The sequence below is a fragment of the Cavia porcellus genome, unplaced genomic scaffold (assembly GCF_034190915.1).
Source record: "Cavia porcellus strain 051 isolate PalLab524CR breed Dunkin Hartley unplaced genomic scaffold, mCavPor4.1 scaffold_37, whole genome shotgun sequence".
NCBI classification, from domain to species: Eukaryota; Metazoa; Chordata; class Mammalia; order Rodentia; family Caviidae; genus Cavia; species Cavia porcellus.
Genome location: NW_026947520.1, coordinates 9,001,536 through 9,025,835, shown reverse-complemented (window position 1 = coordinate 9,025,835; position 24,300 = coordinate 9,001,536). Strand labels below are relative to the sequence as shown.

Sequence of the window (24,300 nt, the reverse complement as noted above, 5' to 3'; positions counted from 1 at the left end):
TGCTTGGTAATGCTTTTTATTTGTTTGTTTATTTTTTGAGGCAGAGCCTGAATATCTGTAGTACAGGCTTGTCTTGAACTTACTTATGTAACCTAGGCTGGCATTGAGCTCATGGAGATACTCCTGCCTCAGCCTCCTGAGTGCTGGGATTATAGATGTATGATTCTGGTAATTCTTTATTAAGTGCCCAGCATTGTGTATAAAAGTTAGACACTTTCCCCAGTGGGCAGTTGGAGGAAGGTTGAATGAATGTTTGTAGTTTTGGTAAGGCTCAGATTCCCTTTTATTTGTTTAGCTTTTGGGTGCTAGTCTTTCGGAGCTGTTATCTAAGAACCTGGCACATTCATTGGGGGCTGTATCCTGCTGGTCCTCAGCTTGAGTTTCTTTCTCTGTCACAGAAACCTGTGACAGTGCTGAAACTCTGCTCTGCTTTTTGGGGGCTTTCTGCTTAGTTCCTAGCCTTTTGTCTTATGTAGCCTTAGAATTTAGCAGACATTCTAAAAGGACTATTTCGCCATATCTCATTTCAAATTCTAATCCTAGATTCTCAAATCTAGTTGTTTTTTGTAAGCTCAGTACAGCCAAAAGCTGTGCTGGATTCTCTTATCTTTAAGCAGTTACTGTCTGCATAGGCAAATTTTGATTCTCAGCCTCCTACTCTGTGCTTAGAACTGGCAGATATACCCAAGGGAAACACATCCTTTTTTAAATTCCTTGTACCCTAGAGTCATTATTCAGTTCCCCAGGTCCCTTCAGAACTCCCCTGTGGCTTTAAACAGATTACAAAAGCTATCTGTGCTTCCCAATTATTCTTGGCCAGAGCATTGGCATCCTAGTCACTTTTCTGTGGGACAGAATATCTGACACCCACAACTTTCAAAGGAGGAGAGGTTTATTTTGGCTCAGGTTTCAGTCCTTTCAGACATTGCATTGTGTGCCAGCCATAGCAGAAACAGCATGTGGAAGGTACTGGTGGAGGAAAGCTATTCACTTCATGGCAGACAGGAGGCAGAAAATTAAAGGAAAAACCAGGAAGTGAGATCAGCCCTTCCAGATCACTGCCACAGTGACCTTCCCCTTCCTACCAGACCCCACTTACTTATAGCAAGTCAGATATATTTCCTGCTTCTTCCAAATTGTGAGGTTTTGAGAATCATTTGAGATCTAAATCATAACAGTTGGTCTATGCCAAAGCTAGCCCATCTGACTTAGAAGAGATGCCTGACTTAAATTTCAGAAGCTTTATCTACCTTATTAAAAGAGATCAGAGGGTGGTAAAGATTGAGGCAGAGAAACCTCTCTGGAGGTTCTTTCAGTTGACCTATGAGTTGATGGCTTGGACCAGGGTTGTAGCAGTGGAGTTGGGTTCAGGATATAGTTTGTGAAAATAGGGCTCACCAATGGAATTTAGTGTTAGGACAGATTCAGTGAAGGTCTTCAAGGATCTAAGTAAGACAGTGGTGGTGAACAGATGGCATACATATTACATGTTTTTCTTTTAAGATGAAAGATATTAAGGTATGATTTGTTTTTCTAAACTGAAACCTCAGTATTAAGGTTTAATTCCTGTGTTGGTACTTTGTGATATGTAAGTGGGCTTTGGGTTGCAGTTTGGGTACTGATCTCTGAAAGATCACCATTACTGGATAGTGATGGGCTTGCGAATTATTGAGATGAGGGACAGATTTGAGTTCTAGTGGTGACTGTGTGGTAGATTAGGAGTTCAAGTTTAGACATGCAGACTTTTAAATGCCCATTAGGTATCTATGTGGTGAAGCAAAGAGAATAATTGTATATATGAGTTTAGGGAAGAGGTCTTGGTTAGAGATGAAATGTGGGAGTCACGTGACATTAGAACCTGAAGGGAAAAGGATCATCTGAAGAAATCACTATTTTTTAAATAATTTTTTATAAGAAAAGTTCCTGTATCCCTTCACCCATTTCTCCTTAATGTTAATAAAACCATGAGTTTATCAAAGCTACAATACCACGATTGGTACAGAACCATGAATTCAACTCCAGACTTCATTTCACCAACTTGAAATCACTAATTGTAATATAAGGTGGAAGTTTAGAAACATTTTACAAATCATCCATATAAGTTTTTGACTTTTCTCCTTTCCCCTTATAGAACTAATGGCAACTATGGTTCCACCAGTGAAACTGAAATGGCTCGAACACCTGAACAGTTCCTGGATTACAGAAGACAGTGAATCTATTGCTACAAGAGAGGGAGTTGCCATCCCGTATCCTAAACTAGTCAGCAATAAGGACGTAGTAGCTTTGCCCCAACAAGTTTTATGCCTCAAAGGACCACAGTTGCCAGACTTTGAACGTGAATCTCTTTCAAGTGACGAACGGGACCATTATTTGGATGCACTTCTTAGCAGCCAGCTAGCACTAGCAGAGATGGTTTGTTCAGATTCTCCATTTGCTGGGGCGCTGCGAAAACGCCTGCTTGTACTCCAGCGTGTCTTCTATGCACTTTCTAATAAATACCATGACAAAGGAAAAGTGAAACAGCGCGGCATTCTCCGGAGAGCAGCTCTGGTGCAGCAGCTGTCCATTCTGTGAGTGAACGTCCTCGGTCAGGCACTGATGCACTTACAGAAATGGGTGTTTGAACTGGTCTAAGTTATTATTTGCACTTCTGAGACAAAGTTGGATGATGCCTGTGTCGGGACCTGGCCTTAGTCTTTGCAACGATGTTATTCATCCTGCAATTGAAGTTGTGAGCTCTTTGCCACCATTATCTTTAGCCAATGAAAGCAAGATTCCTCCTGTGGGTTTGGACTGCTTATCACAAGTAACAACATTTCTTAAAGGAGTAACTATTCCCAATTCTGGGGTAGACATTTTAGGTCGTAGATTAGCTTCTGAGTTGCTGCTTGGTTTAGCAGCTCAGCGAGGCTCTCTGCGGCATCTTCTTGAATGGATAGAAAGGGCTTTGGGGGCTTCAGCAGTTGTTAATAACATGGAGAAAACCAAACTACTGTGAAGCCAGGAAGGAATGATCAGCTTTGACTGCTTTATGACTATCTTAATGCAGATGAGACGTTCTTTGGTATGTACTTTAACTGTCAACTTTACTTACTTCTTTTTTTGGGTTTTTAAGGCAGAGTCTCACTCTGAAATCCAGACTGGCCTTAAACTCATTATGTAGCCCAGGCTGGCCTTGAACTTGAGGTAATCCTACTCCCTTAACCTCCCAAATCCTGGGATTATAGGTATGTGCTACCATGCCTGGCTGTAAATGTCAATTTTCAAGTTTGTAACAATTTTTGAGAAAGTCACACCAGCTTTTAGTGAATTAGTGATAAGTAAATGATTTAAAAGTTCTTCTGGTGTTTGGTAGTTAATATTTATGTACTTTGTATGAAAAACTCATCCATGTTGATAAGTAAGGACAGACTAATTGGTACAGAATTAAGACCACTGGATTAGGAAGCATGTTTACTGTTTTAGTTTCAAGATTTATGTGAGTGTGGGAAATTAATTTAACTTCTAAATACTTATAAACTCATGTAAAATGAGGGACCTTGCCAAGTTAATATGAAAGTCTTTCTAAAACATGTGCAATTGCATCCTTGGTTCCCAAGTTTTGTTAATCACTTATGGTACAACAACTGTTAGTCTACAGCCTGGGGTTATAGGCCTGTGGGTGCTGTTTCTGCCTTCATAGAGCTAACAGTTGAGTAAGGTGAGAGAAACAGTACATACAAAATTTCAAGTAGAGAGAAGTTCTAAGATGAAAAATGAAGAACACAGGGAATGGAGAGTGACAGACTCAGGGAAAAGGCTGTGAGGTGAAAGATGCGCTATTTTAGTTAGTCTGATTAAGGAAAGGACTCTGCATTGTGACCTTTGAGTGGAGACCTGAAAGAAGGGAGATGATGAGCTAAGCAGGAGTCTGAAAAGAGTATGTCATCAGAGGAAATTGCTTGACTGTCATAACCTTGCACACCATATTAAAGAACAAACAACATAGTGTAGTATCTAGTAAATTTCAAGAATTTTTAAAACTGAAATTAATACTTTTGTGAAAACCAAGGATAAAAATTTGAATATTAAAATACTAACTTGGAAGAGTAAGACTCAAATATTTTTAAACTGACTTAATTCAGTTAGGCTACACTGTCCGTCTTTTTTTGCTGTTTTTTATTGTGAAATATTAACTAATGGATTTATTAGTTAAAACAGTTAAATATGTCACTAGTAGATTATGTGGCTAAGGCCTTAGCCTACAAATACCCTTCTTATAAGGAAGAGATTACCTCAGAAACCTAGACCACTGATTGATAGTGTAAATTGCTCTGCACACCCAAGAAATCTTTATAGTAAATGTGTATACTTACTTATATGTTTTATTCTTCATTTAATTAGCCTGCAATATTCCATCCCAAGGAAGGAAGGAAGAGAATTCATTTTGTTGAGTGCCTACCATCCAGCACCACATACTTTATGTGCTGTCTCATTCAGTTATCATGTTAAGTGTGAGGCAGATGTTAATTACCCTGATCTTGAAGATGAAACAAATGTGGTAGCTTGGATTTACAAATACATCGAACAACAATGTAATATAACAGGTACTCCAGATTTAAGCACATAATAGATCAGGCATAATATTAAATAGTTCTTATGACCCTGAATCAGTCTGCAAAGCTTATTATTTTTTCTGATTATTCTATGCAGTTTTTATTCCATTTTTGCTAAATTGATTCATTTTTCCCCCATTAATGACTACTTTAAAAGTAGATGTAAAATATGTTTATTTTATTGCTGGATTTTGAGCTTTATCTCCACTTGGCCTCATTCTTGGGCAAACTACCAAGCATACCTAGTCAGAAGTCACCTACCAACTGAAGCTCATAGGACTTCAAGGCCATATAGTGCCCTGTAGCATAGCTCCTTGTTGGGCCACTGGTGTTCTAGAAAACTACATTGCTTTCTGCAGAATCATGCCTCTACTCTGGGGGAAGAAGTCTGTGTGTTTGATTTAATTTGTCTCTCTCAAAGTTACCTCTGACCTGCATTAGTTATCAATTAAATTAAAACTCAGATTGGTTTTAGGGGAAAGGAATGGTTATTTAATTGAATTTTGTATTAGTTATTGCTCCTTGTGTAGCGAATGACTGAATCTGATGATGATCTTGATCTCCAGAACTCAAGTTTCTTACCCTTTACTATGTACTCTGAGAACTCAGACTACGTGAGCCTCTCCTGCTGTGTTAGACCCCATGTAACCTGAATGTCCTTACCATGAGTTTCTTGGCCTCTGTATGACTGGGATAGGATTTGAATTGTAAGATACAGGGAGCTGCACATAACCATCAGTTCATTACCAAAGTCTAACAAAATAAGTTCAACCTGTGAATTATGTTTATTTGTGTGATTTTTAAACTCAGCTACCCAAGTATATATTTGAGTAGGCACATATAAAATACTCTTTAAATAAGAGTAGAGGGAAAAGAAAGTTATTCATATTGTAATGTAAATGTACATCTTCAAATTCTAAAAAAAAAAAACCATAATATAAACTCCTTTGGCATTTGATGCCATTGAATATTTACTGGAAACTTGTTGCAGATATTGTTAGCTGCTGGGTTAAAAAGCATCTGTGCCTTTACTTTAGCTAGATCATGATTTAATGGAAGAGGGAGACATACACATTTCAAATTAAAGATAATGGGATGACCAGTAAAGGTCTGCATTGGAAGGGGGTTTATGAACATAAAAAGTGGGCCTTACGAAGGAAGGATCTTTACATTAGTTGAAAGAAGGAATTAGTCTGGGATTAGGTGGGGAAGGGAAAATCAAAATTCACAAAGTGACCAGGGTGTGGGAAGCAGCAAGCTCCTGGATATGGGGGCGTAGAATGGGATGAGATGAGGCTGTGAGCTAGGCAGGTGCTATATCCCATGATGTATGATTTGGGCACTTAACTTGTAGGTAGTGGAAAGTCTGAAGCAATTTTGAGAAAAGACAGAACCTTAAGGAAATGTACTCCCTCTAGTTGTACATCCTTGTCTGAATACCTTAGACAAATGTGGGGGGAAAGGTATTATATTATTTTGGATGGTAATTATTTAAGACAAAGGTAATTAAATGGATACTTTAGAAATCACAACTTTATGTTGCTTTAATTTTTACTTGGACTGTTATACTTTGTATCATATATTAATGGTATATGAAGTTACACATTTAATCAACTGTCTTTCACAACTTAATTTCTTTAAAGATAGATAATTTTAGTTGTTTCTAGCTATGCAGCATATTTATAAAACACACAGTACTAACAATTCTGTGTAGAGTGGATTGTAGAGATGTCTCTAATCTTGACTGGGGTAGACTCATCCTCAACTAATTGACTTTTCTTGGAAAAGGAAATAAACTAGTGACAATGTGTATTACATGGAATTTGCAGAATATTTTATTAGTTTAGGTTTTTCTTTTATCTATTTACTTTTTTAAATATTGAAAATCATAGGCCCTTCCACTTGTTAGGCAAGTGCTCTACCACTGAGCTGTAGTCTAACCTTGGTATAATATTTTTAAATTTAGCAAGAATTAATATTCCTAGTATTCTCTTTTTCAGTGTACATAATATTAAATACTGCTGTCAGTTTTGAGATCTTGCTATGTGTTGGAAAGGCATACATGATCTGTCTTCCCAGTTGTATCTAAAGATGAGTCATGTGACTAGTAAGTATGCAGCCTAGATTTAAACCTAGATTGGTCACTATTGCTGTTTTCAGCATTGTCCTAGAAAAGTATGAAAGAGGGATTATAATGGCTTTGGTGCCAGCTACCATAAAGTTACAGCAGTTTGTTCCTCATCACTTGATTTAGTGATCACAAGAGTTTGCCTTTAAATAATGGAGCCACATATCACAATTGTGTTTTCCCCAGAAATGCTGTGCAGCTAATTAAACAATTTAGAGAGGTTGTGCCAAAGTATTGGCTGCTATAGCAACACAATATATATCTAGGGACTGGTTATTTCCTGAAACATTCAGCTTTTTATGTGGTTCCAGCCCTCCATGTCAAAATATGAGCCTCAGAGAGTAGCATGAGCATCACCTGGGATTTGTTAGAAATGTAGACTCTTGATGGTCGTGATGGTGCACACCTGTAATCTCAGCTGTTTGGGAAGCTGAAGCAGCAGGATCATCAGTGTAAGCCCAGCCTGGGAAATTCAGTGAGACTCTCCCAGTGAGATCTCCCAGTGAAAAGACGTAGGATGTAACTTATTAGTGTTAGAATGCCCTTGAATTTGACTCCCCATACTGAAAAAAGAAGAAAAAAAGCAAAATCTCAGCCCTGTCTATACTTCCTGAATCAGAATCTATATTTTAACAAGATTGTCAGGTAATTAGTATCATTAAAACTTGAGAAGCCCTGCCTAAAGTAGTTACAAAGAAAAACTGACTTGGCAACTGAAGGTGACCCAGTAATAACAGAAGTAGCTAAGTTGGGCACAGTGGCACACACCTATAATCCTAGTTACTGGGGAGGCCGAGGTGGGAGGATCACAAATTCAAGGTAGCCTAAGCAATTTAGAGGTCCCTGGTTAGAAAAACACGAAGAAGAAAGGAAGGGGAAAAGAATGAGAGAAAGGAAGGAAGGGAAGAAAAAAAAAACTAGCTAAGTAGAACCAAAAATGTAGAGATGGCAGCATATTCTGTGATTGGAAGAGTCTGATTAGCTTATTGACAGCAAGCAGAAGAAAATAGTTATAAATGATAGTTAATGATGGGGTGGGGGGAACAGAGCCTGATGATAGGAACGTTTGCCTATCAAGTGTTTTATCTCTGATCTTCACTGTCAACCCAGGCTTTACATTTTAAGTTTATAAACACTTTTGAGAAATGGGAAAGGGAGCCATCTGTAAAGCAAGAAAGTACTGAACTGTTTAGCTTTGCTGGGGTAAGGAAAGTTGTCTGAAGGGTCATTTACTTGGGCTTCATTGTAGGAGTTTTTATTTTTCTTTCTTCTAGTACTAGAGCCTTGAGCTGCATCCCCAGCCAGTTTTGGGTGAGGGTCTTGCTGAGTTGTTAAGTTCCCCAGACTGGGCTCAAGTTTTTGATCTTCCTGTCTCAGTCTTCCAGAGTACTGGGATCACAGGTGTGTACCACCACACCTGACTCCATTGCACGAGGTTTTGAAGGCAGAGAATTTCCAGAAGAAAAGTTCTGCACTGTAACAGCTGTTGGAGAATTCCAAAATGATTCCTGTTTAAGTGATACAAGGGTTTTTAATGTGTGTATCTTCCCAGAAGATATAGGTTGATAGATGTTTCACCACTATAAGCTGGATGCAGTGTTTGTGTCCAGTCCTAGCTATTCATGTAAGTGAAGCAGGATAAATGCTTGAGCTGAGGAGTTTGAGGGCAGTCTGGGCAATATAGCCAGGCTAAATTTTTAAGAAAAACAAAATAAAACAAAACACCATAAGTTGATTTTTTTTTTGGTGACATAGAAGGCAGGTGAATATGTAGAACAACAATGAAAGCTCTGCAAAACTTTAATGTGTTATGAAACTTTAAAAATTCTAAGTTGGATGTGGTAGCACCTGCCTATAATCCTAGTATTCTGGGAGGCTGAGGCAAGAGGATTGCAAGTTGGAGCCCAGCCTGAGCAATTTAGCAGATTAGCAAGACCTTCTATCAAAATAAAAAAGGGCTGGGAATGTAGCTCAGTGTTTCTGGGTTCCATTCCCAGTTGCAAAAAAAGAGAAAAAAATTCTAACTAAACTTCATTAGAATTAAAATACTGTGGATATTTGTTTGAAAACATTGATTGGGATTTTATATTTGGTTCAAAATAGTCATTTCTTTTATTATAGGAATTACAAAGTTGTAAGTGTAATATACTTTGCATTGATAAAAGCATAGAATGGAATCTTGCAGGGCATGTAAGTCAACTTTTCCTCTGTGGTACTTTCATATTGTATATCTACCAAGTAAGTAGTCATCTGATTATATGTTTACAATGTAGTATCTTTTGAAATAAAATCACAAGTGAAATTTTCACAATTATAGCATTGAAAAGTCATAGAAAGAACTTGACATTTGTGGTGAAATTTGAGGTGCCATGGATGTGGTTCACTTTCTACCATTTTTCATTAAGGTAATGATTTCTCTCACTGGGCCTTGCTATGGCAAACACGTCCCAGAGAAATTCTGTAAATCTTTTAAGTGTAGTAGGAAAAAGATGCTTTGTTGTTAGTGTAGACACAAACTGACTCCTGGAATATCAGTTATGCTGAAACTGAGAAGATAAGGATAGACTTTTGCCTCTCTGGATCATTACTGCAGATGGCTGTATTCTACTTATCTGTATCCCTTGGGGCAGGAAAGTAAGACAACCCTGGGGGTTCACAGGAAGTTACCCAAAGAACATTTTACTACCTGTTCCCTTCTTTTTTGCCATTTTTAGAGTCTTGTGACCCTTTGAAATGAATCAGTCTTTAATAAATGAATCATGGAGAGATTGGGTGTTAATTTGCCATCTGACTCAATAACCAGGCCTTTTATAACACTTATGTGTAAAAGTTACTTTGAGATCAAACGTTAGGATTTGGTTCCACTGTGCACAGTCATATAAACAGTCCTCAGGGTTCAGTGGCAGAGCACTTGTCTAGTGTGTCCAAGACCCTAAACACTATCCTCAGTACCACAAAAAACAAGTGAACAAACAATAAACAAACTTGTAAATAATTCTTAAAATAGACATTGTTTGCATGGAGTATTTTAGTGATTTTAAATATAGTATCTTCTCCTTCCCATGCTGTATCCTGCAGTGTTTAATTACAGGGGTCATCTGCTGATCACAGGGGTCATCTGCTGATCGGATTTAGTGGAGAGAACCAACCAGAACATCTGATGGCCTGTGCTCACTCTATGAGGCAGCTTTATGTCTCTTTGAAGAGGTATGTAATCATCATGGATTTTGCATTAAGTATTACTTCATCTTTAAATACTATAGCATGTACTTACCCATTAAAAATATGTATTTGGAGAAGGAACTAAAAGTACAATCCAAAAGAAAGGCTCCAAAAGAAGGTGGCATGAGTGATTGCCTCTAGAGAGTTGGATTCTAAGGTGTTTGGGCCAGGGGTGGTAAAGAAATATTTTCACTGTATGTTTTTTGAATATTGAATCATGTACTGGTAAATTTAATTGAGAAACTTATTATTTATTATTATTTTGTGTTTTTGAGACAAGGTGTTGCTGTGCAGTTCAGGCTGGCTGTGAGCTCATTTTGTAGCCCAGGCTGGTCTCCAACTTGAAATGATCCTCCTGTCTCAGCCTCCCAAGTGTTGGGATTACAGGCATGTGCCACCACACCTGGCAAAATTTTTTATTATTAAAGCACATACAGAAGGACATGTATGACTCAAGGGATTATTAAATAAACACCTTTTTAATCTGTACTCAGATAAACAAATAGAATTTTCCTGGCCATGGCAGAAGCCTTTCACGTCCTTGTCATAACTTCTTTCCTCCTTCCCTGAACATAATCACTTACATGGCTTTTAGACTAACAACTTCCTTGTGGTTCTTTGTAGGGATGTTGCTCAGGTATGCCTCCCTAGATACTAGTTCATTCTTGCCCATTAAAAAATAGAAAAGTTTTCAATCTCTGAATCGATACATCCTTTTTTTCCTTCACTGTATATGTGCAGTAGCTCACTTAGACTGTAGATTTTCCTAGTCTGTATTTTGCTGATTGACTACTCTTAAATCAGTTCAGTGTCTTTGTCTTTTGAGTTGCCTGCAGGTTGGCATCTGGATCCAGAGGCTCAGTCAGTCTCAGGTTTGATTATTTGGCAAGATACATACATGGTATTGTGTTTTTTCATCTGGTTTCATCTGATTACCTCTTTGTGGTGCTTAACAACTAGATCTAATTGATTTGTGGTTAGTTGTTATGGTGTTTTAATTCTATTATTTTTTCATTTATTAGTAAGAATGTTTTTATAAAGAGATGCTTTCCATATCAACTGTTTGGTTACTCTGCTATCGCTCATGCAGGAAAGGCAGAAAAGATGCTTGACTCTCCCTACTTACTTGTATTTTCAATTTATTATTACTATTACTATTATTATTATTATTATTTGATACTGGGAATCAAATTCAGGACCTTGTACTAAGCAGGCAGTTGCTGTGCCACTGAGCTAAATCCTTAGCCTTTATTTTCAATTTAATGAACTGATCCTTTATCATCCTTTTAAGCTTGATTAAAAACTTGATTAACAAATATGATTTTAAACTTGAGTGTTGAATTATTTGTGGTCAGTGTTGCTTTATTTAGGCTTGTTGTCTTGTCTTGTCAGGGTGGTAATATTTTCAAAATTTTTCTAAATTCTTTTGACATAAGGCTGCTAACTCTTCAAGAGTTTCTTTGCTTTTTGATACAGCATATTATTCTTGGTGCATCATGTGCATTTCTTGCCCTGGGAATAAACTTGATATTTCTTCAAAAAGGCTGTGATTTTGTTATTGAGAATTGTTAATTTCAATACCATGATGAGGGTGCTAGAGATGCTTACTGCTAGTGAGTTGATCTTAATTTTCTAGGCTTTTCTAATAAACAGAGGAAGGAAATTGTGGTGTGTTGTGGGATGTATGCCTGTGTGGTATATTTAAAGCCAGGTATATTTACCTCTGATTTAGCCTTTTTTATATTACATTTATATCTTTTTTCCTTCTAACTAAAATTGCTGATTTTAAAGGATACAGGGATGATAGATTTAGATTATCTTACAATTACTGATTTGTTTTAATCACATTATGCACACAAATGCACACATAAACATACACACAGCTGTCCTAAAATAATAATAATTACAAATATTACTTTTTGGTGATTACTGAAAATTAACTTTGTAATGTTCTGCTTTATTGTAGTTGTACTTAGAATATGTAGTCATTACATACTCTATATTATGTACTTTTAAGCCCTCATTTAGTATTAGTTCTGTAAGTAACTATATATGTAATGCTTACTTCTGGTCTCTGTAATCTTTTTGGTTGTTTGAAGCCCATCTTGTAGTAGATTTTTAAAAAACTCAGAGGAATGATAGCCTCATAGTTTTTGTATATTGATAATTTCTATGCTGTTTACTACAAAATGTTTGGGAAATAAATTCTCTGGTTCGCTTTTCCTCCCCCACTTTCTCCCTTTGTCCTTCCTCCCCTCTGTGCCTTTTTCTTTCTCTCTCACCCTTTGTCCCCTTCTCTCCTTTGTATGTCTGTCATTTTGTCTTTTCCCTTTCTCCAGTACTGGAGTTTTGAATCTAGAGCCTTTGCACTGAGTTTGAATCTAGAGCCTTTGCACTGAGTTTGAATCTAGGGCCTTTGCACTGAGTAACATCTCCAGCATTTTTTTTTTTGTCCCCAGAGTCTTGCTGAGTTGCCCAGGCTGTGATCAAATTTATGATCCTCTTGACTCACCTTCCAAGAGTGCTGGGAAAATAGGCTTATGCCACTACTCCTGGCTTTACATTTTTTTTCTCTGTATGTTGTGTTAACCCAATTTCTTTTAGCATGATGAGTTGCTGTCTTAAGACCAAGTCCAAAGATAATCGTTCTTTTCTGTGAGTCACATGCTTGTTTTGCTGAGAAGTCTTTTGCAGAACATTTTTTGCTTGTAAAGATCAGTAATTTTACTAGAATCCATCTTGATATTACTTGCTCTGGATATGGTCCTAGAGTCATGAGAAGTCAATATATAGTTTCAAATATTTTTAATTTCAGAAAAATGTCTTTAAATTATATTTTCTAGTATTAGTTTCTTTGTATGTTTCTTTCCAATTATTTGTAGGTTAGATCTTTGCCTAACAGTGTCATTTATTCTTAAACTTTTAAATATCTTGTTTTTTTAATTTCTAAAAATACCTTCTTTTTCATCCTTTGTTCCTTATAGGGCATTGTCTATTGTATTATTTACTTCTGTAGTTTTGCTAGTTTAGTCTTTCTTTTGGAAATATTTTTTATTTCTACTTCTTTATTAAGTATGTCGCTTCATTTTTTAGCATTGCCAATTCAAATTTGTGTTTTTCTGTCAAATTTCATTTTCCTAATCCCTTTAACCTATTGTTCTGTTTCTTTTTTTGGTACTTGGGATCCAACTCACGACCTGGTGCCTGCCAGCTTGCCAGGCAGGTGCTTATGCTGCCGAGCTAAATCCTCAACCCTCTTTAACCTGTTTTGAAATAAGTTAGTTATTTTGTTTTGTAGACATTTTTCTTGTGGTGTGTTTTGGATGTTACTGTGCTCCTTTTCCTTTGCTTTTTTAATAACAACAGGATTTGACCTCAGTCAGCACTTTAGTGTTGGTCATTATGTGAAATTACTTTTCCTAAACTTTTAAAATAGGTTAGGATTCATTACATCTTTTCTAACTCTATAGACCCCTGCCCTCATGTTATCTTTGTGCGATTTTGAGAAACAATGGTGTCTTCCCAGCTTGTTCTCCTTCCCTGCTTTCACCTTCACTCTCTCCATCATTCCTTGCACTTCCAGGAGTTTCTTATCAGTGTGGGGCTCTCTTCTAGAAACGAGTCCTGAAGCTGGTTAATTTTTCAAGAGTTCACAGGAGCTAGATGATTATTTTTAAAAAACATTTTAAGCTCTGTGAGTAGTTTCTTCTCAGTGTTGTGGAGAGCAGAAGTATGAGAAGGCTGCGTTTTTTCTTGTTTATAAACCGTATTACAGTAATCTGTCTTTCAATGAATAGTTTTAACCATCTTGGCCCCACCATCTTTTTGTCACCAGCAAAATTTCCTATCTTTTCTTGGGGATGAGGTGTTTTCACTTACATATTATTTATTGTGTTCTTAGAACTGTCTTCATGTTCACTGGAAAATGCTTGTCCAACTTGTTGTTTTGCATTCTATTTAAAGGTTCTCACTAAAATTATTCTATCTTTGCCCACTTAATGTGCACGCAAACTAATATAGTGTCTGATTTCAAAGATTCTTCTTATATTGTCTTGCTCAGTTAGGCAAAAACAAAATTAAAAAAAAAAAACTGAACCAAATAGCGTCTTCAAAATTGCTCTTGTCACACTGAAGGTCTTTATTGTATTGAGTGCATACAAGTCAGTAAAAAATCCATTAACCACTAATAAATAAGTTTACTTACTATAATGTGGTAAACAAATAGATGGCAAAATTGTGGCCCTACTGATAATAAGGACATGTGAGATTAGTGGCCTCTCCCTTTTTTCCCTGAAGTTGGCAAACAAAACCCCCAAAGCCCAAAAAACAAAACACTTTCAAAAGCACAATACACATCAATGGTGTGGGTGCTGTAGTGACATTGGTACTCTCCCAAAGACCCGTTCCTGTGCTTTTGATGAGAAGTTTAGATTAAAAGCAAAACAAAACATTGTGACTAGCAGAAGATTTTACCATTGTATTCAACACAAACGGTAAGTAAGCCATGCCTTTTATTTTGTATATGAGTTTGTGTGTGTGAGTGTGTATGTGTTCTGGACGCGCATGTTTTGAGGATGGCCTTTCTTTGGTAGCAATGTTATAAACATTTTGGGGAATAGTTTGCTATAGTACATTTCAAGAATTACAAGATTGTAGGATTATTGTCCTTTTTTTTTTGTCTTTTTCCTTTTTATCGGTACTGGGGATCGAACCCACGACTGCCTGCTTGCAAGGCAGGCGCTTATGCCCCCGAGCTAAATCTCCAGCCTCTATTGTCCTTTTTTGATATACCACTTTTTAGATTCTCTACTAAGGAAGTCATAAAAAATATAGTAACAACTATATTCTTAAAAATGGCCTATAAAATAATGAAACAATTTAAATCTTATTAAAGGTAAATGGTTAAATAATGATTTTTGTACTGAATATTTTTCAGTTGTAAATATTACGCAGACAGTAAATTTTGCATGAGCTTTTGTAACGTTTGTCACATTTATATAACTATAGTAATGACTGTGTTAGTATGTATATAAAAAAATTCCAGAATGACACATAAAAAAGATAACATTTACTATATTAGGGTGATGAGATTATCAATGGTGGTTTTCTCTGTGTTTTTTAAACTTTATTTTTTTTATAATGCGGTTGTATTCAGTAATAAAATTCATATTTGGAAAGATATCTCCTTTTCCATTTTGTATTCTTACATGAATATCTTTTAGTGATTTATTCTGTGCAAGTACATATTCTAGTTATCTGTGTTTAAGACTAAATATGTAAGACTAGATGTGTTATTCTTAGGTTGAGCAGTTGAAAGTGGAAGAAAGGTAACAATAATTTTAGAGAATATGCATAAAATGCCTAAACTAAAAATGTTTCGTTTTTTCCTACTTTAAACTTTTTATAGGTTTGGAGAATGGCTTCTGATTACTCAAAAACATGTGCTAGCCCAGATAGCATTCAGACTGGAGATGCTCCCATTGTCTCTGAAACCTGTGAGGTTTATGTTTGGGGAAGTAACAGCAGTCATCAGCTGATAGAAGGCACACAGGAAAAAATACTGCAACCCAAACTAGCTCCCAGTTTCTCTGATGCCCAGACGGTAAGTTCCCTGCATACTTTACAAATGGCTTTATACTTACTTGCTTTTTGTTAAGAGTATCTTTTAAATGAATGAAAATTCTTGATTGTTTCTTGTTTATGTTGTGTTAATGCCATACTGCATCCATTTTTCATTTTAGTAGAAAAATGCCTTTTTGATCTCCCAAACACTTCACACTGTTTCCAAGGTTCAGAAACTAAATTGAGATTTGGATTCTTAGAAAGACTTTTGAATTGAATAGATTTTACCATTATATTCAACACACTTGGCAAATAAGACTAAAGAAAGGCTAAAGACCTTAATTTTCCTTTTTCTAGATAGGCATTTCATTTTCTTATTATGATTACTTTTTTTTTAACATTTGTAGCTCAAGCAAGAACTTCTATTTTATTATTTTAATTGAAATGTATTTTTTTTCTGAATGAGTTTAGAGAATGTTCTGTATGGTTCTTCCATAATTTCCCTAAGGAATTTATAAGAACATTTTATTTCTTTTCCTTCTCCAACTATAAAATGAGACTAAAACATTTTACTTTGTTGTTTCATTCAATCATGACTGGTAGATGTCTTAGTTACTTGTTTTTTTTTGAGGTAAAATACCTGACACCCCAAATTAAAGAAGAAGAGGTTTAGTTCAGTTCCAGTTGTAGACCTTTCACTCTGTAGTTGGCTGGCTTCAAGGCAGGGTGGCACTGCAGAGGGACAGCATAGAGGAGAAACAGTCTCTAGGAAGCAGAAGGCAACAAAGCAGCGGAGCGGGGAAGAGGCAGCTGCAGAGGCCGAGGCAGCTTCTTTCTGTTTCATTATATTCCCTCCAGGCTCCTGCCTTTGGGGGATGCCACTCACACTTGGTGGGGTGCCCTTCATCCCAGCATTACATTTTTAATTCCAGCACCATACACCCTAATCTAGCCACCATAGAAACGCTCCACCTATGAGTACACGAGGCTTTGTGGAGACATGAAGGATAAATTGGAAGGATAATATAAATGTGAATTTGAGCTCAAAGATGAAGTTAACATGAAAATACTGTTAGTATTTCTCTACTTATTCATTTTTATGTATATTCATGCCATATTCCGCTAAGCCTAACCCTAACTGTTGAACTTCTTTGCTAACACTGATTTTAAATATTACACCTTGATACCCACAGAAGCATTTTATATTGTCATTGTGTTCATTTGTAGATTGAAGCTGGACAGTATTGCACTTTCGTTATTTCTATGGATGGTTCGGTCAGAGCTTGCGGTAAAGGCAGCTATGGGAGCCTGGGCCTTGGAGATCTCCAATATAATTAGTCTACTTTATAAAAGTTAACCTTTGAACCTCACAGGTTCATTAAAAAGGTTTCATCTTCTAAAGGCTCTGATGGTCACACTTTAGCTTTTACGACAGAAGGAGAAGTCTTCAGCTGGGGAGATGATGACTATGGGAAACTAGGACATGGAAATAGTTCAACCCAGAAATACCCCAAGCTTATTCAGGGGCCTTTTCAGGGAAAGGTATGTGCATTGTTTTTAGATTAAATTATTAGATAATAGTGGTATTGTAATTGATAGTATCTTTTAGATTTTGATGTATTTCTGAAGTTGCCCCTCATCCCTTACCCTTTGACTTAAATTTTTCTGTATCTGCTTTATAGTTTACAGAACACTTTCACATACAGTATTCAATTTTAATTCTTTATGAATGCTTTTAAATTTTTTCTTCTCTTTCTTTCTTTGAGATGAGGTCTTGTGCTATTGCCTGCTGGCCTTGAACTCTGGAGTTCAAGTGCTCCTCTTGCTCTAGCCTCCTGTGTATTTCAACTCTTAAGTGCACATCATTGCTCTTGGCTCAGTTTTAGTTTGTATATTATTATAAGAATTAATTTTCATGTGAGGTATTTTTCCCCCATTTTACTGATTAGGAAACTGGGAATCATTCATTCAACCACTATTTATTTGTTTCCAAGTGTAGTGCAATGTTGTTAGGCATTAGAAAAATGCTGTGTTCTCATACAGCTTTAGTCTTCAGGATAAATCAAATATATAAAATAATTTCAGGTCTGGGGATTTAGCTCAGTGGCACAAGCACCTGCATGGCAAGTGCGAGGTTGTGAGTTTGATCGCCGATACCCCCTCCCAATCAGTTATAAAGAAAAAATTGAATAGTGCAATAGAAAATAACTTAGGCTAAGCATTATATGAGGGATCAGGATTTTCTTGGAGAAGGTTGCATTTTAATAGACCTGGATGAAGAAGTATTTAGAATGGTTAAATAATCGTCTAGAGTCTCACAGAAATAATTGATACCACAAGAAACTGAACCTAAATCATATATAAAGAAAGCAGGTGAACTTATATGCATTCTTTCTATAAGTGTTTTGCATTTTTTCTATAAATGCTTCTTTACATAAAAATCTTTGTGAAATCTAGCCAGATGTGGTGGCACGTATCTGTAATTCCGGGACTCTGAGAGACTAAGGAAGGAAGATAACAAGTTTGAGCTCAGCCTGGGCAGTTTGGCAATTTGGGGCTACCCTGCTTCAAGGGGGAAAAATGTTGGGTGTGGGGCCTTAAGGATATAGGTCAGTGGAAAATCCCTGGATTCAGTGCTCAGTACAGAGCGGGAAAACCTCCACAACTTTGGAAAGTCTAAATGTTAACTTTATACCAGTATTACTAGTGGCACACTTTTCCTTCATGAGAGATTTTCTGATCTGGTTGGCTAGCAAATAAATTTTACTCTCTCATAATTTGCATTATTTTAACTTCTATAGCAACCTCAAGGCAAAGGGCCTAGGAATATTGCACTTTGAAAGCATCAGAGGATACTTAATGACATATTGAATGTTAGGTTCTATGGAGCTTCAGATAAATTATTTTAAATTGTATTTTCTTGGTCTAATACTTCCTTAATTTCATTAGTTATATTCCTTTGAATGCCTCATTTTTATAGTGTAAATATTTCCAATTAAAAACAATAGTGTGGGCTGGAGGAGATCCACCAGCGCCTGGGAGGGGGCCGCAGAGGGGCAGAGGAGGCTGGGAGCGTGAACGGGGTTCCAACGCGGCCGTGGGCCCGGGGAGCCAGGTCGCAGGGTCGGGGAGTAGGACAGGGAGCCGGGGTCCGGCGGGGTCTGGCGGGGTCCGTGCGGGCGCCCCTAGGGAGCGCAGAGCCTGGGTGCAGCGGGTCGAGGCTGCTGCAGCCAGGCGCGGGGGGGCCCTAGGTCTCGGAAAGCAGCGTGGGTCCCGGGTGCGGGCCGGAAAACCCACCTGAGCCGTGAGGCGACAGTCAGCTTGGCACGGCCTCGGTGCCAGGGCGCGGCGTTTCCTGGAGCAGTGGCTGCTCCGGCCCAGGTGGCGGCCTGTGCGTGGCCTCCAACTTGCTGCTCCACGTGTCCCCGGGCCGCCAGGCGCGTGCCCGCTCCGAGCTGTCTAGCGCACACCAGTGGGTACAAGGGGAAGGGGCGCGCGTGGTCTGGGGTTCCCTGACCCCTTGTTAATTCGCCCCTGTGCCAGCCTGCGTTTCAGGGCCTCCCTCCTGCAGCCTGTCTTGGAGGCAGCCAAGGATCCCAGGGTCTCCTAGGAAACTGCCGACACCCCTAAACCAGCAGCACCCATGCCTGTGGCAGGGAGTCCGCGGCCACCCACAAGGGCGCTAAGCTGGTGCAGGGGTGGGGTGGGGTTCCCCGCTTTGCTCCACACCGCACCGCTAGCCCAGTCAGCCCAGCGAGCGGGATCCTGAGCTCAGGCTTGGCCTGGGCGCTATCAAGCCGGACCGCAGACGGACTGTGACCTTCGCCCCAGCTCTCTCACGTTAAGCCCACTTCACAGGTGCAGGCGCGTGCGTGTGCGCGTGCATGACGACCCATGCGAGTGGGTGCCAAGCACTGGACTTCACACAGGCATCTCCTGAAAGTTACATCAGTCTGAAAAAAAAAGTTTTACCAAATGATATTTTCTAGGTGAGAGGAGAGTGGTTTTCCTGGAAAAGCTTCCTACTTAGTATGAAGACTCCTTTAAGAAGTGATGGTAATGGTTAACGAGAGTGGGTTTCATTTGACCCTAATGCCACCCTGTCAAGCCTCATCTTCTGTCTTCCCCTGGACTCTGGGCTCAGGCCTTCGCCCATACACACTGTGAATTTAGTCTTCTCGCCCTGGGAGTGCAGTAAGGGCATCCTGGTGGCCCTGAGAGCCCTTGGATCCCTGTGTCTGGAGCTAGAGGGACAGGGGAGAGAGTTGTGTTCCCCAGATGCCATTTAGAGATTACAAAGAGGGAGCCTGGCCCTGCCAATCAGGGTGACCTACCAGTAATTAATCCCATAAAGGGGTGTGAAGACCTGTGGGGCAAGTACAACAGGACACAGGCGTGGGGCAGCAGCTCTAGGGGGTTTCCCACGCATCAGGGAAGTGGTCAGTGTTGTACCCCCATAATGTTGTTTGTTGTCAAGGGGGAGAGGGCAAGACGTCTATAAGAGAGCGATTTATTTAAGCTGGTACACAGCGGCATAGAGAAGATGGAGTTTGCAAAGCTGTGCAACTAAATCAGAATTTTGACAGATTTTTATAGCACATTAACCAAGTGACCTGACAGAGCAGGAATTAGGAAGGCCTTTGTTTCCCTTTGCTTGAGGTCAGAGATGTTTCGCAGTTGGTAGTAGGCCTTTTTATTTTTTCTTAAGTTACAGCCCTTGGTGAACAAACAGGTTACTAAGGTGATGATGCATACAGAACAGTATAGCACACCTCAGTTAATTTATAACTAATTTATAACAATGTAATCGGTGCTCTGGGTACATGGTTACTAGGGTGATAAGCGTAGAGCATAACATTCCCCACTGATTTTTGTCAATGAACCAAATGATTGGCTCATGGAGTTTTCAAGCAGAGGTATCTGTTCATAAACTTGTGTCTTTAAAATCATGAATTTTATGAACCTGATCTTTGACATAATTTACTAATTCATTTATAATGTAAGGTCCAATTGTTAAACAGGTAAGTGAGATTAACAGAGGCCGGAGGCCGTTGTGATTAACGTTGTTAACCAGGGAGAGAGAGAAAACCATCATTCAAATCAATTCTGTTCTGAGATCTGCGCCATGTTGGAACTTAGGATCCTGGGAAGCCAAGCAAGCATCTCCCCTCCTTGGTAAGTGGCTGCGGTGTGGCAGACTGCAGCCCTTCCAGGGGGAGAACCACCAGTGTCTCCTGAGATTTGTGCCATGTTGGAACTTAGGACCCTGGGAGACCAAGCAAGCAGCTCCCTTCCCTGGTAATCAGTGGTGGTGTGGCCGGCTGGGCCCTTCCAGGGGGAGAACCACCAGTGTCTCCTGAGATCTGTACCATGTTGGAACTTAGGACCCTGGGAAACCAAGCAAGCAGCTCCCCTCCCTGGTAAGCAGTGGTGGTGTGGCAGACTACAGCCCCTTCACGGGGAGAACCACCAGTATCTTCTGAGATCCACACTATGTTGGAACTTGTGAAGCAACCAGCCTGCCTCCCTGCTAAGCAGTCGTGAAGCTACTGGTGCACGGTCTACAGTCAAATATCCCACTTTCCTTACCCCACTTCTTCTGTCCCCCCGTTAGCAAATGGGAACCAGAAATCTGAGCATCACCTGGGAGATTGACCATAGCAAATAAGGGGGATTTCCTTCTACCATCTCTTTGAAGGCAAATATTTTTATAACTGTTTTGCTCTGTTCTGATTAATGGTACTGCTCTATTCAATATTCTGTTTTGATAAGTTCTGTAATATTCTGTATTTCATTTTATTTTGATATATGTAGTTGAAAGAACAACTATTGTAAAGATAATGAAATATACTGTGATACTTATTACTGTTATCCCAGTAACCTGCTGTGAAGTTCTGTACCAATTGCACTGTACAATTTTAGTTGGCTTTATTCTGTCTTGATCTGTTGTATTTTACTACTTTCAAAATAAAATTGAAAAACAAAGAAAAAAATAGTGTGGGGTGTGGTGGTGTATGCCTGTACTGTTGGCTAATGGTAGGCTGAGGCAGGAGGATTCCAAGTGTTAGGCCACCCTGAGAAACTCAGACCCTGTAGATAAAACAAGGGGGAGGGTTGCTGAAGGTATAGCTCAGGTGTTTGGGCTTGCCAAGCCTCTGTGTGAAGCTTTGAATACAATAGCCAATACCACAACACAAATAATAGTACAAATATGATAAAGGAAAAATATCATACAATTTTAAATTGAGAAACATTTCACAAGTTTTTAGCATCTATTTAATCTATTAGATGCTGATTTTTTTTTTGAGACAGAGTTTTCCTCTGCTGTTCAGAGTGGCTTTGAACTCAGTAGCAGCTCAGGCTGACCTCAAACTTACATTGATCCTCCTGCATTAGCCTCTCAAGTGCAGGGATTACAGTACCACCACCACCTCCCTTCCCTGCCTGGTGCTGAATATTTTTAATTTAATCTCATATTTAGTTTCCTACCGTGTGGTTTAATCTTTGGAAATTAAATAGATATGGAGCTTTTAGTGCAGTTTTTTTTCATATTTTTGGTTGCTATGGTTTCTATCGGTGTTAGAAGGTATGAGTGATACCTGCATTATATTGATGTACTGTACATCTTTACCCCCTTGATTCTTTACCCCCTTAATTAATAGATGCCTATATATTGCTTTTGAGTTTTCTAAATTAGTAATAATCAATCTCTTTATTATATAATAAGAGATCTATTATATAATGTTTTGTTTTTGAGACAGGGTCTTGTGTAGTTCAGAAACTCATTGTGTATTGAGGCTGGTTTTGGACTCATTGTGATCCTATTGCCTCAGCCTCTTGAGTGTCAGGGTAATTACCATGTGCCACCACACCCAGTTAATAATAATTTTCTTTTGTACCGGAAATTGAACTCATGACCTCATGCTTGCCAGGCAGGCACTTATGCTGCTGAGCTAAATCCCCAGCCCCACAATGAGATTTTCTTGATCAGCTAGATCTAGATATTTTGTGCTAACTATATATGTAAAAATTGTTAACCAGGTACTGTGGAGTGTGCCTGTAATCCTAGCTATTTAGGACCCTGAGGCAGTAGGGTCACAAGTTCCAGATGAGCCTGGGCAACTTAATGAGAACATGTCTCAAAGTATAAAAAGAGCTGGGTATGATGTCACTCCATGGTAGAGCATCCTTGGGTTCAGTCCTCAGTATTGGGAATGGAGTTTATTATTGTTCTGAAAGGACTGTGATCTTTCCTACTCTAAGCCAAGATACGTTTGGTATTTCTACAAGTATTTAGACTGATACCTTTAGAGATCCTGCCAGCCCTTGCAGTGCCTTTATATAAACTGAGAAAAGTTCTCTCACATGGGTGGAAGCCAAGGTTTGTTGCTTGGCAAGTAGAACATAGACACTTCCTTGACTACCTTACAAGTAATCAGGACACTCGTGTCTTGTCCTGAGTGTAGTTTCCACATTAGAATGTTTTTTGAAAGTGCTGTGAATATTAGTATCTTGAAGTCTTAGTAGAATATTAGTATCTTTGAAGTGTACAGACTGTGTGTTTTAGCATCTGTGCTCTTTAAATTTCCGTGTGTGTCATGCAGGTAGTTGTTTGTGTGTCAGCTGGATACTGGCACAGTGCTGCTGTTGCAGAGGACAGTGAATTATATACATGGGGTGAAGGAGACTTTGGAAGATTAGGTAAGTTTTTTTAAAAATTAAAATTATTCTTACAGAAAATAAAAATGATTAGAGTTACTGAGAAGCTGTGAGAATAGATATATAGACCATTTCTTATGTTAATTTTAAGCTCAGGGGCATATAGTTTTTATATCTACAGGCTCATGCTGTTATGTAAAATGTAATTATATCTAGTAAGTTTTTAACCTAGACCTTATATTATGGCCAGGCACTGTACAGCTTTAGGAATAAGAAACATACCATCATGATATGATGTTTTAATCTACTGGGTCATGGAAACAAGTTGGTACAAGCATGATTCTAGCACCATTGATAGAATGTCAGATGCTTCACTGGTGTCTGGATGCCCCAGTCATTCTACTGAACGACTGATTAAGAAGATACTAGGAATGATTCCACTTGTCATATTTAAATGCACTTCAAAATAACTTGTGATGTTTATTCTACTTGTGCAATGATTGCCTATAGAAAAGGAGTTAACACTGCTTCTTCATTGTGTTTTTCATCTAAGGTCATGGTGATAGCAATAGCTGTAACATTCCAATGTTAGTAAAAGACATTAGCAATGTTGGAGAGGTTTCTTGTGGCAGTTCACATACTATTGCTCTGTCTAAAGATGGAAGAACTGTGTGGTCTTTTGGAGGAGGAGACAATGATATGTAAAAAAATTATTTATCAGTTGCTTTGGCCTTCTTGACTTTTTAAAAGATTTATTTAAAAAAAGATTTATTTTTCAGTGACATGTTTGTGGTATAGAAAAACTCCACATGAACATAAATAAAAATTAAACTCTACTCCTACCAATATTGTCTTAACTATTGTTAACATTTGGTAGGTAGACTGGCATATCTCTCTATATATATCTACATATACAAACACACACACAGAAATATTTATATGTATGTCTCTATTGATGTATTTAAAAGCTAAAGTAGATATGTGTATTTTCATAGATATTTTATAACCTGTTAGATTTAATGAGACTTTTTTTTTCAGTATCTGGGATCGAACTCATGACCATGCGCTTGCAGGCGCTTGTGCTGCTGAACTAAATCCCCAGCCCAAATGAGACTGTTTTTTATGAGTATCTTT

The 24,300-nt window shown here is 38.4% G+C and overlaps 1 long non-coding RNA gene across 1 annotated transcript in view; it reads left to right on the top strand.

The window, feature by feature from the left end:
• LOC101787980 (uncharacterized) overlaps positions 1-23,857 on the top strand; it is a 61,151-nt gene extending 37,294 nt beyond the window's left edge. Inside the window, exons 2-7 of the long non-coding RNA XR_010045582.1 lie at positions 2,132-3,064; positions 9,835-9,930; positions 15,353-15,547; positions 16,735-17,049; positions 23,112-23,208; positions 23,720-23,857. This is a non-coding gene — a long non-coding RNA (uncharacterized LOC101787980). The remainder of the gene's footprint in view (positions 1-2,131; positions 3,065-9,834; positions 9,931-15,352; positions 15,548-16,734; positions 17,050-23,111; positions 23,209-23,719) is intronic.
• Positions 23,858-24,300: the final 443 nt, after the last annotated feature.